Raw genomic sequence first — 20,377 nt, 5'->3', positions numbered from 1 at the left:
TTACATGTACAATTGATAGCAAAAACAAGCAACTATGAAATACTACAATTACAATTGTATTGAACCTGTGATGAGTCACATCTACTTGTTTGGAGTTTAGTCTGCTCTCATTCTGTATCAAATAAAATCAGGTGCAAGGCTACTTTCACACTTGCGTTTTTTTGCGCTGCGTTTTTGCGCATACATGCGCATGCGTTTTTTCCGTATACTTAACATGGGTGCGCATTGTCATGCATTTATACGCGTTTGTATGTGCATGCGTTTTTTGTAGTGTGCGCCCGGGCGCACAAAATGCATCCTGTTGCATTTTTTGTGCGTCCGACCTGTCTCAAAAAAACGCATGCGCACGCAATGAGCACGAAATTCACCCAAAACCCATTAAAGTCTATGGGAGCGCTGAGGTGCGCATGGTCATGTGCACGTCAGCGCAAAAAAGCATGCTTTTTTTTGCAAAAAACATGCGCAAAAAACAAGAAAACACATTAAAAAACGCATGATGCATTTTTATGCGCGTTTGCACTGCGCACACAGCGCAAAAAAACGCAAGTGTGAAAGTAGCCTAAAAGTGTCATAAAAACTGGAAAGCTGATCAGGTGGGTCTGAATCACAAATAGGCGATCTGAGTCTAACTTACTATAACTTTTTATTGACACAATGTTGGACATAAAACAATATGATGCTGAAGGTTGGACATCAACCTCTTAAGGACTATCTATATACCTTTCTCTCATGGTCAATCATGTCATAAATAGACTTTATTCCTCAGTGCCATCTTTCTGCGGACCTGAGAAATAAGATAATAGCACCTCCAGACATGCCAGCATGGTGAGAGTGACCACTACATACTATAGCTGACACCCTGATGTAACTGCTACAATAGGTCAATAGTCACAGCACAGGGGGCTTTCTCTTCCACCCCATTTTCACTCACTTGGTTTGATACTGGGATGCCAATGGTTGCTTTAGCAATCTAATGTCAAGTAATGTCCACATAGACCTGTTAGGCCTTGTCATAAGCAAGGTTTAAGAGGACATGTCAGTGTAGGAAAAAAGAGAAGACAAGTTCAATAAAATTAGTAAAAGTAAAAGAAAAAAATATCTAAAAAAATCAAGGAAAATTTGTTTTTATCATTATAAATGCAGGTTTTATGTACAAGCAAAGGTAGAAAAAAGAAACAAAAGTATACATGACACAAATGCTATTTTCTCATAATACTACCACACAATTTTTTCATTAACCCCTTTATCCCCAAGGGTGGTTTGCATGTTAATGACCAGGCCAATTTTTACAATTCTGACCCAGTGGTCAGAATTTATGAGGTAATAAATCTCGAACGCTTTCATGGATCCTGGTGATTCTGACATTGTTTTCTCATGACATATTGTACTTCATAATAGTGGTAAAATTTATTTGATATGACTTGTAGAGTTGAGCGACTTTGGTCGGATCGGGTTTCATGAAACAAAATTTGTCCGCTCAATGCCGACTTTTATTTCCCATTGACTTGCATTGGGGTCGGTTTTCGGATGAAACTCCGTCTTTTTTTGCCCTAGTCAGACCAGTTTCATCTGAAACAAATTTTGTTTCATGAAACCTGATCTGACCAAAGTCGCTCAACTCTAATGACTTGCATTTATTTGTGAAAAAAATGGAAATTTGGGGAAAATGTTTAAAATTTTGCAATTTTCCAACTTTGAATTTTCATGCCCTTAAAGGGAATCTGTCACCTGAATTTGGCGGGCTATTTAAATGACTTCTGTCCGGTCCGATGGGCGATGTTTCCTATCCATTCCTCCTCCCCATCCTTGGCCAATATTTTCTGGATTTTGAGTAGGTGTACGCCATAGTCAACGCGTGCACAATGCCATCTTGCCTCGTGCATGCGCAGAATGCTTTGCCCAACTGTGGGCAAAGCCTAAAAGCATTACTGCGCATGTGCCGGTTAACTATGTCATTGAACACAGAGAAATACTTCCTGGACATAGTTAACCGGCGCATGTTCAGTAATGCTTTTAGGCTTAATCCGCAGTTGGGCACAGCATACTGCACGTGCACGAGGCAAAATGGCATTGCACACGCACGGACTATGGCGAACACCTACTCAAATTCCAGAAAATATTGTGGACGGCGGCCAAGGATGGGGAGGAGGAATGGATAGGAAACACAGCCCATTGGACCGGACAGAAGTCATTTAAATAGCCCGCCAAATTCAGGTGACGGATTCCCTTTAAGTCACAGAGATATGTCACACAAAATACTTAATAAGTAACATTTCCCACATGTCTACTTTACATCAGCACAATTTTGCAACCCAAATTTTTTTTTGTTAGGAAGTTAAAAGGGTTAAAAGTTGACCAGCGATTTCTCATTTTTACAACAAAATTTTCAAAACCATTTTTTTAGGGATCACATCACATTTGAAGTCACTTTGAAGGGTCTATATGTAAAAAAAATACCCAAAACTGCACCCCTCAAGGTGCTCAAAACTACATTCAAGAACTTTATTAACCCTTCAGATGCTTGACGGGAATTTTTGGAATCATTAAAAAAATGAATATTTAACTTTTTTTCACAAAATTTTTTTACTTCAGATCCAATTTGTTTTATTTTACCAAGGGTAGCAGGAGAAATTGGATGCCAAAGCTTGTTGTACAATTTGTCCTGAGTGCACTGATGCCCCATACATGCAGGTAAACCACTGTTTAGGCGCATGGCAGAGCTCAGAAGGGAAGGAGCGCCATTTGACTTTTCAATGCAAAATTGGCTGGAATTGATATCGGACGCCATGTCGCATTTAGAGAGCCTCTGATGTGCCTAAACAGTGGAAACTCCCCACAAGTGACACCATTTTGGAAAGTAGACCCTCTAAGGTGCTTATCTAAATGTGTGGTGAACACTGTGAACCCCCAAGTGCTTCACAGAAGTTTATAATGTAGAACCATAAAAATAAAAAAAATCACATTTTTTTCACAAAAATGATCTTTTTGCCCACCAATTTTTTATTTTCCCAAGGGTAACAGGTGAAATTGGACCCCAAAAGTTGTTGTGCAATTTGTCCTGAGTATGCTGATACTCTATAAGTGGAGGTAAACCACTGTTTGGGCGCATGGCAGAGCTTGAAAGGGAAGGAGCGTTGTTTGACTTTTCAATACAAAATTGGCTGGAATTGAGATCAGACACCATGTCACGTTTTCAGAGCCCCTGATGTGCCTAAACAGTGGAAAGCCCCCAATACTAACTCCAACCCTAACCCCAACACACCCCTAACCCTAATCCCAACCGTAACCATAAACCTAACCACAAGCTTAACCTTAACACACCCCTAACCCTAATCCCAACCCTAATCCCAACCCTAACCCTAACTTTAGCCCCAACCCTAACCCTAACTTTAGCCTCAACCCTAACACTAATTAGAGCCCCAACCCTAACCCTAATGAGAAAATGGAAATAAATACTTTTTTTATTTTATTATTTTTTCCTAACTAAGGGGGTGATAAAGGGGGGCTTAATTCACTATTTATAGAGGGATTTTATGGTTGGCAGCTGTCATACTCTAAAAGACGCTTTTTATTGCAAAAAATTGTTTTTGCATCACCACATTTTGAGAGCTATAATTTTTCCATATTTTGGCCCACAGAGTCATGTGAGGTCTTGATTTTTACACGACGAGTTAACATTTTTATTGGTACCATTTTTGGGCACATGACATTTTTTGATCGCTTTTTATTCCAATTTTTGGGAGGCAGATTGAACAAAAACCAGCAATTCATGAATTTCTTTTGGGGGGGCATTTAAACCATTCTGCGTATGGTAAACTTAATAAAGCAGTTTTATTCTTTGGGTTAGTACGATGAGAGCGATACCTCATTTATATCTTTTTTATGTTTTGGCGCTTTTATACAATAAAAACTATTTTATATTAAAAATAATTATTTTTGCATTGCTTTATTCTGAGGGCTATAACTTTTTTATTTTTCTGGTGATGGAGCTATATGGTGGCTTGTTTTTTGCAGGACAAGATGACATTTTCAGTGGTATATCCGTCTTTATGATCACGTGTTATTCCACTTTTTGTTTGGCAGTATGATGATAAAGCATTGTTTTTCTGACTTTTTTTATGGTGTTCACTAAAGGGGTTAACTAATGGGACAGTTTTATAGGTCGGGTCTTTACGGATGCGGCGATACTAAATATGTATACTTTTATTGTTTAAATTTCTTTTAATTTAAATATTTATTTATTGATGGAATAAATATTGTTTTTTTATTGTTATTTTTCATAATATTTTTACAATTATTTAATTTTTTTTTTATTTAATTCATTTTTTACACCTTGTCCCACTATGGGACGCTCATTTTGTGCAGACTGATCGCTTCTATAGCATGTAGATCGGCATGCTATAGAATCTGTCAGCACTGCAGCTTCTATGCACTAACCTGAGAAACTTCCTGACATGTACTGCACATGACAGGAAATCTCTCAGGTCTGGAGACCCTGATGTCATCATGATGACATGGCAGCAATCGGGACCCTGGGTCATGCCGCGGGGTCTCCGATCCGAATGCAGAGGGGCTGTCAGAGCTGACAGCCCCTCTGCCTGTTCCAGAAACGCTGCAATCATGTTTGATCGCAGTGTTCCAGGGGTTAAAATGCTGGGAGTGGTCCGTCACTGCTCCTGGCACTTAGAGCCCGGTGTCAGATGTGAGAATCAGTTGATACCCGGCCATGATCAGCCGTGCTCCCCCATGAGCGCGGCTGATCTCGTATGACGTACTATCCCATCCATGGGCATGAAGGTCCAGGGCACATGGATGGGATAATATGTCAAAGGTCAGAAAGGGGTTAAAATCAATCAAAAATGTAAAAGTAAAAAAAATGGTATTACTGAAAATGCCAACTCATCCTGCAAATATCTGGCCCGCAAACAGCTTTACTGGCCAAAAATATAAAGTTATATTTCTCAGAATATGGTGAATCAAAACCAAATTATTTTTTTCTAAAATAAATTGTTTTTATTATGCAAAAGTAACAAAATATAAAGTGCTATATAAATCTGGCATTGTTGTAATCAAAGTGACCTGAAGAATAAAAATGTGTTATCACTTATACCGCTCAATGAGCAACTTTAAAGAAATGAAATAGGAAAAAGGCTTGGTTCACATTTATCCCATGGTTTAAGCTTCCTTCACACATCCTGGTGATTCCTGTATGGGAAAAACTAATACTTGTAAGATCAGTGGTCCATGTCCATGTGCCATCTGTATGTACTTATGTGACATCCGTGTGACACCTGTATATCCATTCACTGTCTTTGTGTCACAACGTTTCGACCATTCACAGCCTTTTTCAAGAGATATCTGTGTATGAAAAATCTAAAATATTAAAAGCAAATCAGAAACCTAATTATAACTAACAGATATCCATATTTATCAATAGTTTATTATAGTATGTGACAGTGAGAAACTGAACACAATGTCAAGAATCCACAAAAAATCCTACTTAAGAAAAAAAAAAAAAAATTTTAAAAAAGAAAAATTACTTAAGAATAAAGAATTATCCTGTATTCAGAGAGTAGTCACTGCAACCTATGTAAGATGGTCACGTCTTTAATTTTGTCTGATAGAAAAATTTCCTGAATAGAATCACGTAGGGAAAAAGAGACTGAGCAGAATATGGCTGGGACCAAATATGTGACCATAGTCAGAGAAGACAATATATGGTAAAAAAAATTGCATGCCAGCAATACAAATGAGTAAGACATATAACTGCAGTAGAACATAACAGCATTATGTTGAAGTCTATTTATCTGTGCAGTGTTCGATCACTGTGTGCCATGTTGCGGAGTTCAAGCTGACATGGAGTGCAGTGAGCCATATGTGACTTTTTATACGTCTATACTTGTAGAAGTAGCCAGCAAGTGCACGTCTGGGTACGTTGGAGATGATGTCAGGTACTGTTTGCTCATGCATGAGCTAAAAACATCCTGAAAATACGTCTATGAAAGTAGCCAGCAAGAGCACTTTGGGGTACATTGGAGTAGAGGTCAAGTGCTGTTTGCGCATGCATTAACCGAAAACAACCAGAAAAAGCCGAGGATATAGTGAGCCTGCGTACAAGTATGTCCATAGACTGAGCAAAGTTCACCTGCGTGGTTAGATTGTGGCAGAGTACAGCATATAAAAAAAGGGCATATGGAATCAGTATACATGTTCACAAAGTGATGAAGATGTGTTTTATAGTTAATTTGTGAGGAGAAGGAATGATTAATATGGAAAGCAAAACGAAAATGAAGGAAATGAAAACAAGAGAGGAAAAAAGGGAAAAGGAAAAAGGGGAAAGTAAAGGTAAAAGGGGAGAATAAAAAGGTTGAAGTCCATCGGGAAATAAGAGATGGATGTACTTGTTGGTGTCTACTGCAGAATCTAGAGAAAAGAAGGAAAATGGTTAATGCATAGTACATAACGAGAAGCCCACTGATCAACACATATATATTGTAACATTCCACACTGTCTGTGGACGGGGATTACTCACGTTGCCGGTCTTGGAGGTAAACACTGTCACACTCAGGGTTAAAAAAAGAGTCCATTCGGTTTATTTGCGCCATAAACCTCACAGCAACAAAACAAGATTTCCAGCCTTCACAGCAGTCAAAAGCAACATAAACAGTCCTTAGCTGGGCTTTGTTCCCTCAGGCCCGGTGCACACACAGGCCAGGGCAATGTCCAGACCGGAGGCTCCGACTTGAGCCATACCTACAGGAGGGCTTCTCCTTTCTAAGAACACAGACTACTCTGTAGTGTCCCACCTGGACACATGGAAGTCTGTCCACACTCTGACAGGCTCCCTCACACTCACTGCCCATGAGCGAAATACAGCCTCCATTATGTGGGTTGTAACCACACCCACAGGTGAGGTATGGATCACATGGGCATGATCTCACGGCAGGTCTTGAAACTCCTGTAGGTTCTGAAGGAAAACAGGGGTACAGTCAACACCCTCACCCAGAGGTGAGGCAATATGGGTAGCCAGACCCTCCCATCTCTCATAGCTACCCGCAACCCGGACCCAGTGCACTAAATGACATCTTTAGTGCTCATGTACACTAGAGACAAAATACTCCGGGTTGCATCACAGGGAGCATCCATCCACGTGATATATACCTCCCATTAACCACGCGACCACCCGTCATACCACATATTCCCCCCTCTGCCTAAAGACGTGGGGCTTGGCACTTTCTATTACTAGACCAGAGATCCTTCACAGTCATCTCTGCCAGTCAAACCGTCTGTCAAAGTCGGGCCCTGCAGCTAAACCCTTTTGTAGATACCCATCATCCATCACGTCTTTTAATAGAGATGACCCCTTGTCTGACCACCCGCACCCCCGGTGGGCAATCCGGTGTCGCAATTCTCTTGCACTCATACCATCTGACTGGTCTGACTCTTTGTCACCACATCCACTACAGGGTCTTCCACTTAGGTCACTCAGTCCAGAGCCAACTGAGGCATCACTACTTCTACCTCTTCCGTCAGGCCACCTACTGTCATCTCTCTGCTTGCCATTTCTCCTATGGTCTATATGGTACTTAGAGCAGCCCTTCCATTTATCTCTATGTCCTCTGTTATATCCAGCTTGAGGACTTCCAGTCTTAAGTGAACCTCTTCACCTCTCTATACCGCGAGTTGAAGGTGGCGACCATCTTCTTTCCATTTCCTGCAGCTCTGTGTTGATCTCCTCCCATTCAAGTCTTAGCGGCTTTACTTCTTTCAGGTAGGCCACGCGATACTCCAGGAGCATCTGGATATTCCCAAGGCTCTCCATGGATCCGACAATGAGGAAAGGAACCATCCCATCTTCACCCATGTCTTGGGCTTCTTCATCAGCTGGAATCCTTACTCTCATCAAGCTGGACCTGTTCACCATCTCCTGCATCACTTTCCCAAACCTTCTGATGATTTTCCTCACGAGACCTCTGGGCACTTGAATGATGTCTTCTGCAATGCCCCGCTGACTTTGAACTTTTCTCGCACGCTCTAGACGTTGAGCGGCTTCCTGATTCCTCAACAGGATCATCTGCTTCATTCGAAGGCATTGTAGATGCATATCCCTCAGGACAGCCAAACTCTTCACTGTGAATTCCTTAGTTGACAGTATGACCAACTGTTTCGTCTCTGGTGCCCAGTTCACACGACATGCTTCTATAGCCTTTCTAAAGGCCTCATGCACATCCTCAATGGCACACGCTTCTCGCATGTCTTCGGGTACCTCTATTATACACTTGAAAAGCGAAGTCTCCCCTTCTTGGACATACTGTTGGACCTCCTCGTCCTGAGCATCAGAGCAGTTTTCCAAGATAATGATGTCCCTTGTATGTGATGCACCCGAGGGGCCGTGGGATACTCGATACCGAGCCCGTTAACTTCAATGGGAGATGTCACAGTGGCCGTGACCCGGTCCGTGGCCCCAGGCGGTCATGTAAAAGGGGTAGAATTGGATGGGGATAAAGTTTATGTAGTGATTCGTGACGCCAGTTGGAGTGTTCGGCTGTAGTATAGCCGGCACTGCAGATGATCCCTAGAGGAGTAGATGGTGATGGCAGTGCAGATGTTTAACCCTCTTCAACCAGAGCTGACCCCCAGAGATTGTGATGCAAGTAGAAGGCACGGAGTAATAAGGCAGGAGACAAGAAAATTCACGTTATCATTTACTGTAGTTCAGGTGCAGTTCAGAGGAGATATTACAACTCTCACCAGGTTACAGTCCTCTCTGGAGAATGGGAGTTATCTTTCCCTGCTGTGACTTCCTGCTATTCTAATCCCTTCTGGGACCAAGGATTCCCTGTTGTGAGTTCATTTTTCCCTTCACCATTGAGGTCTGATGAACTCCGTCCTCTGGTGAAGGAAGGTAGTGAGGCTGATTACCAAACACCTGGGCAGCTAGATGATGACTGGGTGGCTGGAATTGAGGACTGGATATAAGGCAGCCAACGCCCTTCTGCCTTGCTGGTGATCCTGCTGGATTCTTGGAGACCCAGTCTGATTCCTGCGTCTCAAAGCTAAGTTTTTCTGCACTGCTTTGTACTCTTCAGTTTTGTTTTTGTTTTGCCTTGTTTTTTGGGAGTTCTGCCATCCCCGGCCAGGGGTGAGCTGAACTCCATTTTTGTCTCTGATCTGTTGATCTTTTGCTCTGTCTTCAGAATATACCTGAGTGCTGATATAGTCTTTTGAAGCCTAGCGACTTCAGGGCCTGTTTTTCCTATCAGTCGGTTGGCTCATTTTGGATCGGGTTTTTGCGGATGGCAGACAGCAGCTTTCCTATCCTGTCCTATTTAGTTAGCTTGGGCCCCATCATTTGCTCAACCTATCATTCTATCTGTGTAAGTGTTTTCATCTTGCTTCACCGTCATTATATGTTGGGGGCTGCCTATTGCTTTGGGGTCTGCTCTGGGGCAGTTTAGTTTTTCCCCTTTCTGTCTTTAGGCTATGTAGTTCTCCGGCTGTGATCGAGGGGTCTAGGGCACCGTAGGAACGCCCCACGGCTACTGCTAGTTGTTGTGGATAGGTTCAGGAGTCTGCAATCCGATAGCTGCCAACCTCTCTGGTTTTTCTGGACTTAGCTAGTATTTTGTTTTTTCCTCCTTCGGTGACTCATCATAACACTTCCCTGAGTTTAGAACTTCCCAGTATTGCCTCTACTCACTGTATTTCGCCTTCAGCAACTTGCAGCTTGAATCCTTTGTGAAGCAGCTCAAGTTCCCACTTGCACTATCCTTCACTGATCCTAGGTTCTTGCAGTATTTCTGAGGGAAAACACTTTTCTGCTGGTCGCATAATCCCACGCAGTCTCTCAGCTTACCACCTTGCTCTGAAAGCATGGATGGTCTAGGGACTGGTCCCTGATGCTTCTTTTCTCTCACTCCTGGATCGAGCACATGTCTAAACATGGCCTGCAAGATGTTCTTCTTCCTTCTTGTTCACTGAAACAAGAACTCGGCCCCTCCCCTTCCCAGTTAGGGCATGTCTGCAAAGCTCTAAGCTCCAGACAAGTGAGGGAGTGAGGCAAATTGTGTGTGTGTGTGTTGTGGTCTGTAGCAGAGAAAGCATAACTCCCATTGCTCACAAAACACATACAAAAAAAGTACATATTTAGCCCTTTTGTGGTGATAAAGAAGCAGGGCGCCACATATGGCTATCTGCATGGAACTTCCCCTGCTGGATTTCTTCCTCCGTGGAGGCCCCTTCTTTGGTCAGCCTCTCCAGTTCATGCTCCTTCATTGCAATCAGATCGGGAGAGCATGACAGTTCGATTTCCCGGTCATCCGTGGATTTCTGCAGCTGGGCATTAGTTTCCTTCTCTATCATGAGCTCTCTAAGAACTTTTCCTCGCTCCTCTGCCAGGCAGCGACGCTCATCCTCTCTCCAGAGAAACTCATGCTGATGCTTCTCTTGGGCCAATCTGAGCACCTCCATATCTTTCACTATAGCTTTGCTTATAGTTTGATATGCTGACAGGTGACCTCTGAGCTCAGAGACTTCCTTCTCCAGCTCATCCACTCTGTGCTCAGTTGCTTGTCTTAGGACCCTTTCTCGTTCAACATGCTCTTTTACAGTCTCTTTAACCAACTCTATCTCATGGTCCTGCTCTCTTTTGGCCAGCACGTGTCGCACCATAAGTTCTTTAATCAGATTTTCAGATGGGCTCTCTTGCCCACCCATACTCTGCCTCTTCAGAGCTCCACCTGTTCCTGCATCCGTCTCTATGGTCTCTGCAGGTCTACTACAGGTCTGTTTTAATTCCAGCCCATCACCAACTCCCTCTGTGCTGGGGTTTGTCTGAGATAAAGTGATCTCCTTACTACACACTCAATCCCTTGCGTTCGAGTCACAGTCTGAATTGGAGTCACCACTCACCCTGTCATTCTGGAACAGCAAGTCCCCACTCAAACAGGTGTCGGACCCCTTTCCTAGAGGTACCCTGTTTCCCTCGATCACATGTTTTGTCCCCGAGTTAGTCAGACCCACACTTTGTCTCAGTCAGCTGGAACTCTGAACTATCGACCTTAGGGGGTGCTACCTCCACCTTTGAACCACCCCACACTTCATCAACTTCCCATGCATCTTCAAACAACACAAAGTCACGGCCCCTCTCAAAGGGATACAATAAGTTCGGTGGTAAACTGCCACCTTGGCACTCAACACTTTTGGACATCTCAATAATCACTCTGTCTTCAGTATAGTCCACAGTGACCCCATGATTGCAGCGAACCTTGACCATTTTCTCGGTCAGACAGAAAACGAGAGGAGCTGGTGTCAGAGTCACCTGACTCTTTGAGTTCAACTGTCCAGAGACTCCTTCATGGTGTAGCATCACGGTACACACCTGCGGCTTGTCATCAAATGGAAAGTCTATGCCGCACTCAGAATAAGTCAGACACAAACACCGCTGTTCCCCAGACATGTCCACTAAGGTAACCAGTGCTGCCCCTTTTGAAAGCTCTGCCCATTTTTGGGCCACTATCCCCTTTTGGGACACCGCCTCCCTCTGGGACTCCACCCCTTTGTGGGCCACCCCCCCATTTGGGTCACCTCCCCCTTTTGGGATTTCCCCATGTCCCCTATACAGGCCTATACACAGCAGTCTATCTGCCCCAACAGTATCACTGTACACTTAAGTCTTTCTGGACTTGTACTGGCCCTTTAATAGTTTGTGTGAACTGGTTCACACTATTCTCTTACGATACCTCACCAGCTCCTGCTGGCACTGCCACAGCTCCTGTTGCAGCCACAAACCGCCGGCACCTCCGGCTATCGCTCACAAGCCGCGGCTGCTGCCACTGCAGCTCCTGCTGCTGCAGAACCTCTTGCTGCAACTTGCAACTGCAGCTCCTGCAAGTCTCTGTACGGCTCTGCACCGCAGACTTCATGGACCTGCCAATCCACCGCAAGCTTCGTAACCCCGCCGAGTAACAGCCAGACGCTTGTCACCTTCGTGACCCCACTGAGCCACCGCAAGCTGACTTGAGAAAAAAAACTTTGTGACCCCGCCGAGTCACAGCAAACACCTTCAGCTTTATAGAGAAAAAAAAACATACACAGTCTCTCACTGACCCCGGTCAGTACAACACGGACTCCTGTCCGTTTACCTGCTGGTGTCGGCCACACAGGTTCCCGGGTACCTCTTATCCACAGAGGCACCCTATAGCCACTTCTCACACAGTCTTCCACTGACCCCAGTCAGCATACCACAGACTCCTGTCTGTTACCTGTTGGTGATGGCCACACAGGTTCCCGGATGCCTCTTCTCCTCAGAGGTATCCCACAAATATCAATACAGTCTTTCTGACCCCGGTCAGCATAACACGGACTCCGTTACCTGTTGGCCATGCAGGTTCGCGGATCCCAAAAATAGCTCTCACTGACCCCGGTCAGTATTACTCACGGTTGTCAGACCGTACGCTGTCCTGGCTCAGAATCGCCAGCACCGCCACATGTGCTTCTTGGACCATTGCCCGCAGTCTAGCACCAATTGTAACGTTCCACACTCGCTGTGGACGGGGATTACTCACGTTGCTGATTGTGGAAGTAAACACTGGCACACTCAGGGTTAAAAAATAGAGTCCATTTGGTTTATTTGCTCCATAAACTTCACAGCAACAAAACAAGGTTTCCAGCCTTCACAGTAGTCAAAAGCAACATAAACAGTCCTTAGCTGGGCTTTGTTCCCTCAGGCTTGTGCACACACAGGCCAGTGCAATGTACAGCCCGGAGGCTCCGACTTGAGCTGTACATACAGCTGGGCTTCTCCTTCCTAAACCCACAGACTACTCTAGTGTCCCACCTGCACACATGGAAGTCTGTCCACACTCTGACAGACTCCTTCACACTCCAGCCTCCATTATGTGGGTTGTAACCACACCCACAGGTGAGTTATGGATCACATGGGCATGACCTCACAGCATGTCCTGAAACTCCTGAAGGCCTTGATGGAAAACAGGGGTACAGTCAACACCCTCAACCAGAGGTGAGGCAATATGGGTAGCCAGACCCTCCCATCTCTCATAGCTACCTGCAACCCGGACCCAGTGCACTAAATGACATCTTTAGTGCTCATGTACATTAGAGACAAAATGCTCTGGGTTTCATCGCAGGGAGCATCCATCCACGTGACATATACCTCCCATTAACCACGTGACCACCCATCACACCACAATATAATGACAACAAAAACAAGCCATGTATATAAAAAAGAAACAACAAGATTATTGGACAATAAATCACAAGTCTCACTGCAAAAACATGTATCAGCATACATAGAATGTAGCCCAAACTTAAAGATCAGTATTGGACCTCGTATTCCCTGTAAAGGCCCTTTAGAGACAGGGTTTCTAGAGTATGAATCCAGAAGGATTCACTTTCCTTGAGTTTTCTGACTCAATCACCCCCCTCTTCTTGCTTTGGGATCTGATCAATGACTTGATATCTTAGTTGGGCGATAGAATGACCTCTGAAGATAAAGTGGGCAGGGATGGGTAAAAGGGCCTCTTCCCTACCTGATTGTAGATTTATGTTGGGAGATACGGTCTCGAATATGCTGGGTGGTCTCCCCAACATATCCGAGACCCTATGGGCACTTAATAAGATAGACAACAAAGAAGATTCACATGTGTAGTGACCTCTAACTGAATAATGCTGTGTTAATACAGCTGTGAGCTGATATTAATTGACTGGGAAGCTCCATGGGTATTACCCCCTTCCCAGGTTCCAGAAATATCAGGATGTGTGAAACTGGTCTTAAGATGTAAATTGGATGCTAGGTGATAAAAATTGGCACTAATGGGGAAGATAGAAAAACAATTGTTTCAAGTCAAAACATGTACTAATGAGAGTCAGTATCCATATCTGAAAGCAGCTGGCACCCCAATGCGCATTTCGCACTTGGCTTTGTCCAGGGGATGTGTGCGAAACGTGCATTGGGGTGCCTGCCACTTTCAGGGTATGGATACTGACTCTCATCAGCACATGTTTTGACTTGAAACAATTGTTTTTCTATCTTCCTCATTAGTGCATCTTTGTGTACAAGCACTTTGCAAGGGATTAACCCTCTAATCAATCTAACAATAGTTCCTTATGGGGTTATTTTCTCTTTGCACTTTCACCTTATTTACTGATTAATGGGAATGTAAATGTAAATTTTTGGTGAAGAATCAACAAAAAGTGGGACACAATTGTGAAGTTGAACAAAATTTATTGGTTATTTTAAATTTTTGTGGAAATTCAAAAACTGAAAAGTGGGGCGTGCAATAATATACGGTCCCTTTACTTTCAGTGCAGCAAACTCACTACAGAAGTTCATTGTGGATCTCTGATTGATCCAATGTTGTCCTAAATGACTAATGATGATAACTATAATCCACCTGTGGATAATCAAGTCTCCGTGTAAATGCACCTACTCTGTGATAGTCTCAGGGTTCTGTTTGATGCACAGAGAGCATCATGAAGGCCAAGGAACACAACAAGCAGGTCCGTGATACTGTTGTGGAGAAGTTTAAAGCCTGATTTGGATACAAAATTATTTCCAAAACTTTAAACATCCCAAGGAGCATTGTGCAAGTGATCGTATTGAAATGGAAGGAGTATCATACCACTGCAAATCTACCAAGACCAGGCAGTCCCTCTTAACTTTCATCTCAACCAAGGAGAAGACTGATCATAGGTGCAGCCAACAGGCCCATGATCACTCTGGATGAACTGCAGATATCTACAGTTGAGGTGGGACAGTCAGTCCATAGGACAACAATCAGTCATACACTGCACATATCTGGCTTTTATGGAAGAGTAGCAAGAAGAAAGCCATTTTTCAAAGATTTCCATAAAATGTGTGGTTTAAAGTTTGCAACAAGCCACCTGGGAGACACACCAAACATGTGGAAGAAGGTGCTCTGGTCAGATGAAACCAAAATGGTACTTTTTGGCAACAATGCCAAATGATATGTTTGGCGTAAAGGCAACACAGCTCATCACCCTGAACACACCATCCCCATTGTCAAACATGGTGGTGGCAGCATAATGGTTTTGGCCTGATTTTCTTCAGCAGGGACAGGGAAGATGGTTAAAATTGATGGGAAGATGAATGGAGCCAAATACAGGACCATTCTTGAAGAAAACCTGTTGGAGTCTGCAAAAGAACTGAGACTGGGACGGAGATTTGTCTTCCAACAAGGCAATGATCCCAAACATAAATCAAAATCTACAATGGAATGGTTTACAAATAAATGTATCCAGGTGTTAGAATGGCCAAGTGAAAGTCCAGACCTGAATCCAATCGAGAATCTGTGGAAAGAGCTGAAAACTGCTGTTCACAAACGATCTCCATCAAACCTAACTGAGCTCGAGCTGTTTGCCAAGGAAGAATGGGCAAGAATTTCTGTCTCTCGATGTATAAAACTGATAGAGACATACCCCAAGCGACTTGCAGCTGTAATCACAGCAAAAGGTGGCGCAACAAAGTATTATGGTAAAGGGGTAATATTGCATGCTCCACTTTTCAATTTTTGAATTTCCACAAAAGCTTAAAATAACCAATAAATATTATTCACCTTCACAACTGTGTCCCACTTGTTGTTGATTCTTCACCAAAAATTTACATTTGGTATCTTTATGTTTGAAGCATGATATGTGGGAAAAGGTTGAAAAGTTCCAGGGGGACGAATACTTTTGCAAGGCACTGTAACAGGCTTGGTGATCGGACCCAAAGAGTAGTCGTAAATGGCTGCACATCCAGTTGGAAGAATGTCTCAAGTGGGGTACCACAGGTCTCTGTTCTGGGCCCTGTATTGTTCACCATCTTTATCAGTGATTTAGATTAAGAAATTATGGGTACACTGATTAAATTTGCTGATGACACAAAGTTAGGAGGCATAGCTAATACTAGAGAAGAGAGAGAGAGAGGATTCAAAAAGATATAAATAAACTGGAGCAGTAGGCAGCAACTAACAGAAGGGTTTTTAACAGGGAAAAATGAAAAGTACTACATCTGGGCAATAAAAATGAAAAAAGCATATACAAAATGGGAGCAATAGGGCTATGCAACAGCACATGTGAAAAAGATGGGCATACTAATAGATCATAAACTAAACATGAGTCAACAATGTGATGCAGCTGCAAAAAAGGCAAATACAATTGTGGGATGTATTAACAGAAGCATACAGTCTTGATCACGTGAAGTCATTATCCCCTCTACTCCTCTTTGGTCAGACCTCATCTGGAATACTGTGTCCAGTTTTGGGCACCATATTTTAAAAAGACATCAACAAACTGGAGCAAGTTCAGAGAAGAGCGACCAGAATGGTGACCAGTCTGCAAACCATGTCCTTTGAGGAATGGTTACAGGATTTGGGAATGTTTAGCTTGCAAAAAAGAAGACTGAGAGGAGACTTAATAGCTGTCTACAAATATCTCAAGAGCTGTCACATTGTAGAAGGATCATCTTTATTCTCATTTGCACAAGGAAAGACTAGAAGCAATGGGATGAAACTAATTGGGAGGAAGCACAGATTAGATATTAGATAAAACTTTTTGACAGTGAAGGTGATCAATGAGTGGAACAAGCTGCCATGAGAGGTGATTTCTCCTTCAATGGAAGTCTTCAGAGGCTGGACAGACATCTGTCTGGGATGATTTAGTGAATTCTGCTTTGATCAGGGGGTTAGACCAGATTACCCACGAGGTCCCTTCCAACTCTACAATTCTGTGATTCTAACCTGTCTGACATTACCATGAGCGTGAGAAAGTTCTCATGCTCATGGTGCCGTGAGAAAGGTTCTGGGAGTTCACAGCCAAGGAACTCACTTCACCTGACTGACGTCAGCGTGAGCGCCCTTAGTTATTTTCCTGCCATTGCTCCCGGTATCTGGAATTGTCTGCAGTGCTGATATCATGACCACAGCTCTGCCAATGCTGAACTCAGTTATTTGCTGCACTGTTGATGTGATATGAACACAGCAGACAAAAACAGACTCCAGAAGGAGCAGTGGACAGACAGAGTTGGACCCTGGCAGTATTAGTAAAGCCCAGTGTGTTTAAAAAAAACAAACAACAGCATGCAGCAGGAAGACAGAGGTTTTAAAAAAATAAGAAAATATCTTTACTACATTTCCAGGTAAAAAATCAATAAGATTTGCTAATTTTAAGTGTTTCATTAAATCTATTTCATTAAAAAAAACACACACACAGCACTCTAGAAAAATGTATTGTGAAAGTGACTTTCCAGTCTGATGCCGACTTATTTTATCTTTGCTAGTAAAAGAAAAAATATTGTCATGGCTAAATTCCCAAGAGGTTATATAATGTCAATGTGAGTTACCATCCACATTTGTAACAAGAAGAAATTGGCTTTTCTCTACATGACACTAGCCAACTACAAGTGTCCTGACTAATAATACTTTATAAAATATTGGGATAACTATTTTCTACAGCTATGTTAAATCAGACTGGAAACCAAAGTGAATAAATCGATCTCAGGTTACTAATCATGACAACTTTTTTACAGTAAGAGCCACAAATGGTAAAACAGTCTTGGCAGCATTTGAGCTTTCATCCGAAATCCACAGTAAATTGCCACTGATTTTATTATATTACTTCATTATTCAGTAAAGCCTTAAAGTAGAAAGTAAAATACTTAATAAAAGATAAATCTAATGTATAAAGCTCAATGTGGGTGTGTATGTATGTATGTCCGGGATTGGCATCCGCTCCATCGCAGCTACAGCCATAAAAGTTGGCACAGTCACACGTCTGGACCCTGAGAGCGTCATAGGCTATGTTGTGAGGCGAAATTTTAACCCCGCATGTTCCAATTCACCAAACAATTTTGCCCCTATCTACATAATGGGGAAAAAGTGAAAGGAAAAGTGTTGGAGGCAAATTGACAGCTGCTAGATGTGAACAAGGGGGACTTAAAGAATGAGAGCGATGGTGCCAAAGAGTATATACCGTACAGTTGCTAAGGTGGGGCCCTGACATGGGATACTCACCCCACACGGGGATATGAACACACATACAAAATGCGCCACACACTACCATGTGCTTCAACACATATACCACCCTCAGCACACATTTCACCACACATACACCAACCTCGCCACATAAAAGTCGATACACAAAAGTCGCCACTCAAAACTCACCACGCTGTCCCAGAGCTTTTTTAAGAGATGAAAAATGAGCTGTGATTGGTTGCTATCAGCAACCGTTTTCTTTGTAGACAGTTGTGGTAACTGATGCCTAGTATTCTTATCATTTCTATGGTGTTATCGTCCTTCTGTAAAGCTGGAAATAACACAATTTATTACCGTGCCAACACAGACCACCCTCTGACACAGACTGCAGGGGGAGCCCAGTATCACACAGGATAGGATTAGATACATGGCTCAGGAGTCAGTATTACACAGGATAGGATTAGATACACGGCTCAGAAGTCAGTATCACACAGGATAGGATTAGATACACTGCTCAGCAGGCAGTATCACACAGGAGAGGATTAGACACATGGCTCAGCAGGCAGTATCACAGAGAATAGGATTAGATACACTGCTCAGAAGGCAGTATCACACAGGAGAGGATTAGACACATGGCTCAGCAGGCAGTATCACACAGGAGAGGATTAGATACACAGCTCAGAAGTCAGTATCACACAGGATAGGATTAGATACATGGCTCAGCAGACAGTATCACACAGGAGAGGATTAGATACATGGCTCCGCAGACAGTATCACACAGGAGAGGATTAGATACATGGCTCAGCAGACAGTATCACACAGGAGAGGATTAGATACATGGCTCAGCAGTCAGTATCACACAGGATAGGATTAGATACGCAGTTCAGCACACAGTATCACACAGGAGAGGATTAGATACATGGCTCAGCAGTCAGTATCACACAGGATAGGATTAGATATGCAGCTCAGCACACAGTTTCACATACAGTCATGGCCAAAAGTATTGACACCCCTGAAATTCTGTCAGATAATATTCAGTTTCTTCCTGAAAATGATTGCAAACACAAATTCTTTGGTATTATTATCTTCATTTAATTTGTCTTAAATGAAAAAACACAAAAGAGAATGAAGCAAAAAGCAAAACATTGATCATTTCACACAAAACTCCAAAAATGGGCCGGACAAAAGTATTGGCACCCTCAGCCTAATACTTGGTTGCACAACCTTTAGCCAAAATAACTGCCACCAACCGCTTCCGGTAACCATCAATGAGTTTCTTACAATGCTCTGCTGGAATTTTAGACCATTCTTCTTTGGCAAACTACTCCAGGTCCCTGATATTTGAAGGGTGCCTTCTCCAAAGTGCCATTTTTAGATCTCTCCACAGGTGTTCTATGGGATTCAGGTCTGGACTCATTGCTGGCCACCTTAGAAGTCTCCAGTGCTTTCTCTCAAACCATTTTCTAGTGCTTTTTGAAGTGTGTTTTGGGTTATTGTCCTGCTGGAAGACCCATGACCTCTGAGGTAGACCCAGCTTTCTCACACTGGGCCCTAAATTATGCTGCAAAATTTGTTGGTAGTCTTCCGACTTCATAATGCCATGCACACGGTCAAGCAGTCCAGTGCCAGAGGCAGCAAAGCAACCCCAAAACATCAGGGAACCTCCGCGATGTTTGACTGTAGGGACCGTGTACTTTTCTTTGAATGCCTCTTTTTTCTCCTGTAAACTCTATGTTGATGCTTTTGCCCTAAAAGCTCTACTTTTGTCTCATCTGACCAAAGAACATTCTTCCAAAATGTTTTAGGCTTTTTCAGGTAAGTTTTGGCAAACTCCAGCCTGGCTTTTTTATGTCTCGGGGTAAGAAGTGGAGTCTTCCTGGGTCTCCTACCATACAGTCCCTTTTCATTCAGATGCCGACGGATAGTACGGGTTGACACTGTTGTACCCTCGGACTGCAGGGCAGCTTGAACTTGTTTGGATGTTAGTGGAGGTTCTTTATCCAACATCCGCACAATCTTGCGTTGAAATCTCTTGTCAATTTTTCTTTTCCGTCCACATCTAGGGAGGTTAGCCACAGTGCCATGGGCTTTAAGCTTCTTGATGACACTGCGCACGGTAGACACAGGAACATTCAGGTCTTTGGAGATGGACTTGTAGCCTTGAGATTGCTCATGCTTCCTCACAATTTGGTTTCTCAAGTCCTCAGACAGTTCTTTGGTCTTCTTTCTTTTCTCCATGCTCAATGTGGTACACACAAGGACACAGGACAGAGGTTGAGTCAACTTTAATCCATGTCAACTGGCTGCAAGTGTGATTTAGTTATTGCCGACACCTGTTAGGTGCCACAGGTAAGTTAAAGGTGCTGTTAATTACACAAATTAGA

The sequence above is a fragment of the Dendrobates tinctorius genome, unplaced genomic scaffold (assembly GCF_039654945.1).
Source record: "Dendrobates tinctorius isolate UK_male_01 unplaced genomic scaffold, ASM3965494v1 ptg000008l, whole genome shotgun sequence".
Lineage (NCBI taxonomy): Eukaryota > Metazoa > Chordata > Amphibia > Anura > Dendrobatidae > Dendrobates > Dendrobates tinctorius.
Note: the sequence above shows the minus strand (reverse complement) of the source record.